The sequence below is a fragment of the Curcuma longa genome, chromosome 17 (assembly GCF_044706935.1).
Source record: "Curcuma longa cultivar G26 ecotype Majalengka, Jawa Barat chromosome 17, ITB_CL_G26_1.1, whole genome shotgun sequence".
Taxonomy (NCBI): Eukaryota; Viridiplantae; Streptophyta; class Magnoliopsida; order Zingiberales; family Zingiberaceae; genus Curcuma; species Curcuma longa.
The window spans coordinates 4,969,942-4,978,911 of record NC_133877.1 but is presented as its reverse complement, the minus strand read 5'-3'; the positions used below and the strand labels follow the sequence as shown (position 1 = coordinate 4,978,911).

Sequence of the window (8,970 nt, the reverse complement as noted above, 5' to 3'; positions counted from 1 at the left end):
TCCAGTAAGCCTTGAATAAGGATGCTCGATCTTCGAACCGAGGCAGCAAGCAGCATAAGGATGTTCATGCCGACGAGATGGGAAGATCTCTAGAGCCTGAGGTTGCCACTTCAACTTCCACCGTTAAATCTGATGCATTGACAATGGATACATTGGATCCGTCCGTAGTGGTCGGTTGTGTGGATTTTCCAACTGTGAACACCTCAGAAGTGGTTGATCATGGAGCTCTGGATGATAGGAAGGCTCCTGAAAGAGTGGCCATTGAACCTCCAGATGAAGTTTCCTTGTGTTATATTTTTCATTTGTGTATATTTTTCATTTGGTAGGATTGAGCCAATGATTAAAGAACTGAAGCAATACAACTATAGGGATCTCTGAAGTTTAGCACATTTGGAAAACACCTATAGGGAAAAACCATAACCTTTTAACATGTACTATCAAATTCAACTGGTTATGTAACAATGATCAACAAATGTCATCAGTATACAAGAGTTCCCACGAGCTCAATTTCCCAAAACAAATAGAACATAACAGGTAAAGTGATAGAATAAGACAATTCAGAACAAACAACGTATCAAATTTCAGTAGAAAATATCAAATAGCATTGTTTGATCAAGACCACGCTCACAGATACAACTATCACATTTAACCCCTCCCACTAATACAATACAGAAGGGTAAAAACAGTCACTGCCCAAGAAACCACAGTAGCCAGCAGAAGAACATTTGATTTCCTCCTCTCAGCATCTAACTTTTTCTTTAGTTTCACGATCTTTCGTCTCGATTCTTCGTGTAACTCATCTGATGAAATGGCTGAATGAGATAGGTCAGCTGAAATATTGTCTGATTTTTCTTTCTTGTCGGCCCAGTTAAAGAAATTACAGCTATTCGAGGTCTGCAACGATCACAATCATAAACGTTACCAAGCAATTTGGTTGAAGAGCTAAAAATGGATTTCACTTTGGTGTGATGGAAGAAACAACTTACATTCCAATTAGGGCACCTCCAAAATCTTCTCCCTGGATTTGCGTTGCTATTAGATGTGAGTAGAATCGGTTGGTCCCCACAATGACACCTCCATGAACTCCTGGACACCAACGAAGATGAAGATCTGCAACTGCAACTCGCCGATCAGTCCACAAAATTCGGTGCAAAGGAAAAATGTTTTAGACATACCTGGAAGCCATGAACTACCCCACCGCTTCAGAGGGGATGCCCGCTTCAGAGGGGATGCGCCACCGCTTCAGGAAGGAAGATATCATCCCCCTAGCTATGGCTTTTGTCCATACAAAAAGAGGATAAAAGCATTACCACTTGTCAGTTGTCACACCTCAACAAAAAATCATGAACTTGAAGGTGAATAATACATGCGCAATATAAAGTGCCATAAATGTAGCTAATCATTTGACTCAACAACTTGAGCATAATCACTGTGCAAAATTAATCATGCAGAAGTTAGAAAGCATAAGCCCTACAACAACCCAATGATAACACTACCATAATCTTAAGTTATTATGAACAGATGCTCAATAAGAAAAGAATAGCTAATTATCTCTATAATCCCAAAATTTAGCTTCTCCAATCCGCCAAGAGTTGAACTTCATCATCAAGATGTCGGCAGCAAGCTTGAAATTTAGTTCCATAAAGTAGTATATAAAGAATCTGACAAGGCACTATAAATCTAGCTAAAATCACAGTTTAAATCTTCAGACATTACCAAGATTCTCAATGAGAAAAGAATAAATCACAGTTTCTCCGGACGGCTCCGGAAGGCGACGCGGTGCGGAAGGAAGAAGCCGGTGCGGTGCGGAGGACGAAGAGAGAAGGCCGCGGAGGCGATCGGCTCCGGAATGTGACGCGGTGCGGAGGGAAGAAGGCGGTGCGGTGTGGAGGACGAAGAGAGAAGGCCGCGGAGGCGATCGGCTCCGGAACGTGACGCGGTGCGGAGGGAAGAAGGCGGTGCGGTGCGGAGGACGAAGAGAGAAGGCCGCGGAGGCGATCGGCTCCGAACGCGACGCGGTGCGGAGGGAAAAAGCCGGTGCGGTGCAGAGGACGAAGAGAGAAGGTCGCGGAGGCGATCGGCTCCGGAAGGCGACGCGGTGCGGAGAGAAGAAGCCGGTGCGGTGCGGTGCGGTGCGGAGGACGAAGAGAGCAACAGGAAGGTAAAGTTAAGGGTTACAAAGGGTAATTTAGTCTTTTAAGTTAGAGATTCTGTTTCTGTATTTTGTATTACCAAACATAAGACAGATACAATTTATATTCTGTCACTGTCTCCACTGTCTTCTGTATTTTTGTATTTCTGTCACTGTCCCTCGTGTCCCTCGTTTCCAAACGAGCTGTTGTTGAACTAGCAAGCAAAGGAATGCGAGTTTTCTCCATAATCATATATGGTGTAGGGATGACTGATTCGGCCGCATAAGCTTCCACCGGATTAGGTTGTCCCTCAGGATGACCACCAACTTCGACACTGGAACCAATTTGAGCCTCTGGTATCATCTCCGGTGGGGATAGTGGTGCTTCATGCAAACCATGATCGACCCTCTGAGTAATAGAGGCACGCCGACGTGTACAACCACGTCCTCGACCTCGACTACTATCATCATCCGAACCACGGGTGCCGCTACGAGCATGGCTACTACCCCAACCACAATCACGGGTAAGCCTGTCTCGTGGCATCACCTATAAAATCAAATAAAATTTTAATAATCGACCGTAATTAAGGTATTTAAATAAATAAAGGACCTCTAATCCTATAGCTCAGAGACACAACTTGACATGTATAAATCATATGCGAAAATTGTCACGCCCCGGAGGTGTAAATCCCGCACATCGGGAGGTACCTCACTTGGTGACATGATAATACATGAACCAATAAAATAACAGAGACTTAACAAAAAAAAAATCATTCATAATTTTATTAGACAAAATAACCGAGAAGAAGTTCATACAACCATTTATTAAGCCTAAGGACAACCACCTGTACATATAAAGGAAAAGAAAACGACATAAAACCATCAAACTAAAGTAAACCAAACCGAAACGCAGCATGTCAAGGTCTATGAGCAACTCTAAAGAAAACTAAACCAAGGTAGTATCAAGTCTGTGCTTGCAAATCTGAAAGCCAAAGAATGCAGACAGTTAGCCAAAGGCTAAGTGGGTAATCAGAAAAGATGTGCATGAATTTAATCTTGTTTAAGAAGCCAAGGAATTTGAGTAAATCATATTTCTTATTGTCACTTTAAGTTTCTTCTTAAAGTTTTCCATTTATACATAATATATATATCTATGTATCATTATCTGGAATTAAGTAACATTTATATGTATGAATTTTATATCTCAATTTAATTATCATTCATTATCATCAATTATGATAATTTCTCAATCTTTTGTTATTCAATCAAGTTATATCTAATTATCATCAGTATAATCTTAACATGAATAATTATTATAATCAGTGTCAATATTTATATATAAGCATTAAAAAGTGAACAACAAGAGTCAATATCATCAGAGCAAATAATCTTATAATATAGGCTAACAGCTTCCTCAGAATATATTATCACATACGTTATCTAACGTACGGGCTAAAAGCTCTCACCGATGGAAGATAGGATAAACACTGACCGCGACCTCTGCATTACCACAATAATATATGAGCTGTCAATTGCTCTGGACCGAGGGCTACATCACACCACCACTACTCAAGTGTACGGTCCAGCACTCTAATATAAAACTCTGGTATAAAACTAGACTCATAGTTAACACCTTTTAATATTTATCATTTTTGTATCACAATTAATTCGCTTTATATCTTTTCTCATTTCTCATAATTATTACCTTCTTAATTTATATCTTCTCGACTTGGTCTAAATGACCAACTCAATTCAGGTTGTATCGTATTCATTCATTTATGTATCACTATAAAATTTACAGGTAAGGATAAGTATCAATCAGATGCAATATCAACAATATGAGAAATAAAAGATCAAGCAGTATAAAAACATGTATCAACAGCAGAGTAAATGAGAATATCTATTTGAATTTTGAAAACACTCTTTCTCATTTTAATTACCCCAGATGAACCCATGTATGAATAGAAAATGACTCAATTAATTACCCTTTACTGATTTAATTATTTTAACCCTGTTTCAGTATTTTAAAGTTAATTTTAATTCCCTTTTTTAAAACAATTATAAACTATCTATATATATCTATTCAAAATTTCTTATTCATGCATGCACAAGAGAAATTATAGGAGTCCAAGGATAGAATATACCCACTTTTTATGTCTACCAAGCTCCGAGTGTCAGCAGATCAGTGTACTCCACTCAAACCAGTATCTACACATAATATTAAAATACTCAAATAATCAAAATATTACCCAATAAGAATAATAACAACAAAATTTAAACCTATCTTAATAAGAGAACAATCGAACTTAAAATCTCATATCAAAATCATAAATTGCGTGTATAGGGAACAATCTAAACCTACTCAGGTGTACGATATCTTAAAGAAAAACCCTAAATCCCCAATCAAAATTCACAGAATTGCTACCTCCTTCGCGTGACAGAATCTGGGAGGACCCTCGCGCGTTGGTTTCCAGAGATCGATGCGGCGCGAGGACGGCTGGGCCTCCGGGGACGACGAAGGTCATCGCCAATTGGAATAGACGGAGAAAAAAGGAAGGGGAAACGGATCTGGGATTCGTCACTACCCTCTCCCTCGCCACGCACAATCAGGCGGCGTCGTAGTGAAGGCAGAAGGCGTTGGGGTTGGAGGCGTCGCGGTGAAGGCAGGCGATGTCGCGGCCCGTGGCGGTCGGCAATCGCAGGCGGCAGAGGTGTTGTGAGCGCAGAATAGAAGGGACAACGTCGCAGTGGGAAGCAGCGTCGCATTAGGGCAGAACGGGGCGATCGCGGCTGGGAGGGAGCGACTAGGGTTCGCTAGGGTTTTCACTCGCTTTAAATCCCGTCCTTCGCGACTTTCTCTCTGTGGAAGGTGGAGATCGCGCAACGGACGCACTCCGTCGGTTTCCTCTCTTTTTTTATACCCAGTCTTAACAACGTGTGTTCATATGTGTCTGTGTTTTTTTTTTTTTTGCACATTTAGGGGAACAAATAAGAGAATCAAAATTTGGATCCCAGTAAGTAAAAATATTTTGAAAGTCAACCTTTAAGTATGCATAAGTTGTGTTCTAGATTTATTTAATAGGTTGTTTCTGCTTGAGATCGCCGCTGGATGAGTCGTCGAACGCCTGACTTTCACGTTGATAGTGTAGCATGAATCCAACAACCTGCCGGAAAAGAGGGTATCCCTATAGAGCTTCAAAGAAAAGAAGGAGTTAGAATGGAGGCCATGGATGCCCTGGTTCAACCACTCCGAAGTCCACGTTAGTCCGTCGGTCGGAGAGGCAGAAGGACAAGGAGAAGAAAGAAGGTAGAAAGCGGAGAATGGTCGTTGTGTGAGCGCCCGGGAAAAATAGAGTCATTATATGGAGATGGCACATCGACAGTAAGGGGAACATCACATCAACGGTAAGAAATATATCCCATCATTGCGGTAGTTTAGGGTTCCATCACCTATGCTTAGTATGGTAATTAGAGGTCATATCGTATTAATGGGGTACATGATCTACCATTGAGTACTTTACCATCACACGTGTCCTTTAGGGGGCGGTCCGACAATATGAGTGAGGTAGCAAAGGAAGTAATAATGATGGAATAAGATTACTTGGGCGAGAGTGTGGACTTGGTAAGACTGAGTTGATCGGGGAGCTGACTTCTATCTCAGAGATCATGGATTCAGTCGGGAGGCGAGCTGGGTTGGGCACTGAGTAGATCATGGAGTTGATCAGGCGCCAAGTTGATCGGGCACTGAGTCGATCGGGTGCCGAGTCGGCCCAGAGTCGGTCAGGCACTGAGTCAAAGCTTGGACACCGAGCTAGGACAGGGAGCTCAGACACGAAGCTCGAGCAGAGAGCTCGACAGGTACGGAATGTGGCATCCGACGTATTGCCTCCACCTGGGCCAAGCCTTGACCTTCTTGACCAAAACATATCCCCCCATAAGATAGGCGAATTGGAAGGAAGACCGTATACCTCTAAAATTAATTAGATAAAACTTAAATACTTGATATATATATATATAAACTTAAGTATATTTAATGCCAACAACTTAACTCAAACTTCAATCTTTTTTATTTAGACTGGGGATCTAGTGGTTTTACAAATGCATTTTAATCTAAAATAAAAAACACAGTATCATGCATTTCTCCCCTAAACATATCGTCATCCTTGCGACAAGTACTTCTCTTCTTCTTCAATATACAGAGACGACTGTCGGTAGGGCAACCCTAACCCTGTTTCCAAAGGACAATCTCCCCTTGGACTTTCATCCCAAATGGCAAGAAAACCAGGCACAAAATTAATCAACGCAACATCTTAATCTTTGCAGCATTCCAATTAATCGGCTAGGTTTGGTGCAATGTCAAACCTGAATGCTGAAAGAGAAAGATCGATGGCGATCCAATAAGAAAGGTTGATGGTGATCCAATACATAAAGACCAGCCGAGAGGCCAATAACTAATTCATTAATCAAACCTTAATTTAATACCAAACTACAAAGAGACAAAATCATCGACCATAGAGAGCAGTGAGTGTCTATAAGATTAGTGTGCAATTATATTCACCCAAAGTAATTAACTTCAATTGGCAGGAAAACGTAGCTGTTTCATGATAACTTCAATTTAGGCAAAATTCAAGGGGTTGAAGAAATGATGATGGCTGACAAAGACAATCAGTATGAAAGATTCAGCATGAGAAAGTTCAATCACCATCGAGTAGTTAGTCAGTCAATAAAATGTTTAAAACATGATTTTCTATTGAGGTGATTGATGTGCTATTGCTATGGCTTCTTCTCTTCCTCTTCTTTGAAGAATTATAAGTGAATTAGGTGCTGCTACGTGCCCATCAAACTGAGTCTGACAGCTTAACTAGCCATATGATTCAATTGTTACAGTAATCGCAAAAAGCATGCATGCAACTCTCCAAAAGATAGATAGATTAATGAAGATATCTTTTTAAATTAAATTAAACTAAACTGATCTCTATATAAAGATCTCTAATCCATACTGACATTTGAACAAACAGCTGATGGGCATGGCTTCTCTCCTTCCCTTCCTCCTCCTTCCTCCTCCTCCTCCTCAGCTCTGCTGCCGATGGCCAGCCTTCTCCAGGGTACCGTCCCAGTTCGTCCATTGCGACAACAAGATTCTTTGATGGATACGCAACTCTTTGGGGTTCCCAGCACCAGTCCATCTCCCAGGACCAGCTCTCTGCCACCATTTGGCTCGATAGAAGCTCAGGTACTTTTGTTTTATTATACTTAATGAAGGAGGTGTTTCTGGTCGTCAATTACAGAGCTTGTGGTTAAACACCAGGAAGTGGGTTTAAGTCGAAGAGATCGTACAGAAGCGGGTACTTCGGCGCCTCCGTCAAGCTCCAGGGCGGCTACACCGCCGGAGTTAACACAGCCTTCTACGTGAGTAGTCGATATATAATCTCATCGCCTCTGTTTCTTGTGGTGTTTGATGCGTTAACTGTGGGATTTGCATTTAGTTGTCGAATGACCAAGCTTATCCGGGATTCCACGACGAGGTGGACATGGAGCTGCTGGGGAACGTCGCCGGAAAGCCGTACGTGCTGCAGACGAACGTGTACGTGAGAGGCAGCGGCGACGGCGGCCGCCTGGTGGGGAGGGAGATGAGGTTCCACCTCTGGTTCGACCCCACCGCCGGCTTCCACCACTACGCCATTCTCTGGAACCCCGATGAGATCGTGTAAGTACTCTAAACCGACAATAAGTCAAACAGTTTATGACTGTGTTTGACTGTAACCGTTGACCTTGAGAGTTGACTTTTGTATTTGTAGATTTTTCGTCGATGACGTGCCGATTCGTCAGTACACTAAGAAGATAGAGGCGACATTTCCACAACGGGAAATGTGGATTTACAGTTCCATTTGGGATGCATCGTCGTGGGCGACCGAGAATGGTAAGTACAAGGTTGACTATAACTACCAACCGTTCGTGTCCCGCTTCACCGATCTTAAGATTCGAGATGGTCTCTTGTCGCCCTCCGGAAACGGCAACACTCGCGGACTTAGTCCTCAACAATATAGCGCGATGAAGTGGGCCCAAAATAACTACATGATCTATGATTATTGTCGAGACAATACTAAGGATCACTCTCTCACGCCCGAGTGTTGAAGAGTTTAAGCTAAAGATCAAAATAATGGCGGCTTAACTCCGATGAGTCGCTTCTTCTAGTTAATATACGCGTGAATTATTTAAAAATTTTGTGGAATAAATAAGTTGTCGTATGATATAAGTGTAGATCTTTCGATCGGTAACTCTATTTTTGAGTGTAGTTGAATAATATGTAATAGTTTTTGGAGGAATTGAAAAATATGTTTAAGTTGAATGATTTTTTTTCTCCTTAAATTAAATGTTGCACCTGTGATATCATTTTTTTAATTGAATAATAAATATTGAAAATGATTGTTTAACTTAAAGACACATTAGTGGCTAAAGAAGTTGATTGCTCAACTCAAGAACAGTTCAAACTCTATAGAGCCCTACAAAAATTATAGTATTTTTTTTTTATTAAAATTATAAATAAAAATGTCTTAATGGTTGATGATAAAGTTTAGAACAAGATAGAGTTTATGATGATAAAGTTTAGAATAAGATAAAGCTTAGAATAAGATAAAGTTGAGAATAAGTATTAGTTTTATTCTTTTGTTTTATCCACTTGCCACGTGTATACCTGTGGTGTATATATATAAGTTGAGAGATGTACACCATATGAAATCAATCAATAACAATTGTGATTCTTTACTCTACCACCTCTTATTCTTTGCCTCTCTTCTTCTTCGTACCTCTTACAAAGAGTCCATCATGGTATCAGAGCC

At 41.0% G+C, this 8,970-nt stretch overlaps 1 long non-coding RNA gene and 1 pseudogene across 2 annotated transcripts; one reads left to right on the top strand and one right to left on the bottom strand.

Annotated features, from left to right (window-relative positions):
• Nucleotides 1-607: 607 nt before the first annotated feature.
• LOC141848681 (uncharacterized) lies at nt 608-1,304 on the bottom strand. 2 transcript variants are annotated; one of them, XR_012603538.1, is made up of 3 exons: nt 1,176-1,304; nt 987-1,116; nt 608-894 (listed from the first exon to the last, which is right to left on the bottom strand). It is a non-coding gene; the product is annotated as an uncharacterized LOC141848681 (long non-coding RNA). The 2 variants fall into 2 exon arrangements; XR_012603539.1 differs by having other exon boundaries at nt 987-1,110.
• Nucleotides 1,305-7,152: 5,848 nt separating this feature from the next.
• LOC141848680 (putative xyloglucan endotransglucosylase/hydrolase protein 32) lies at nt 7,153-8,402 on the top strand (annotated as a pseudogene).
• Nucleotides 8,403-8,970: the final 568 nt, after the last annotated feature.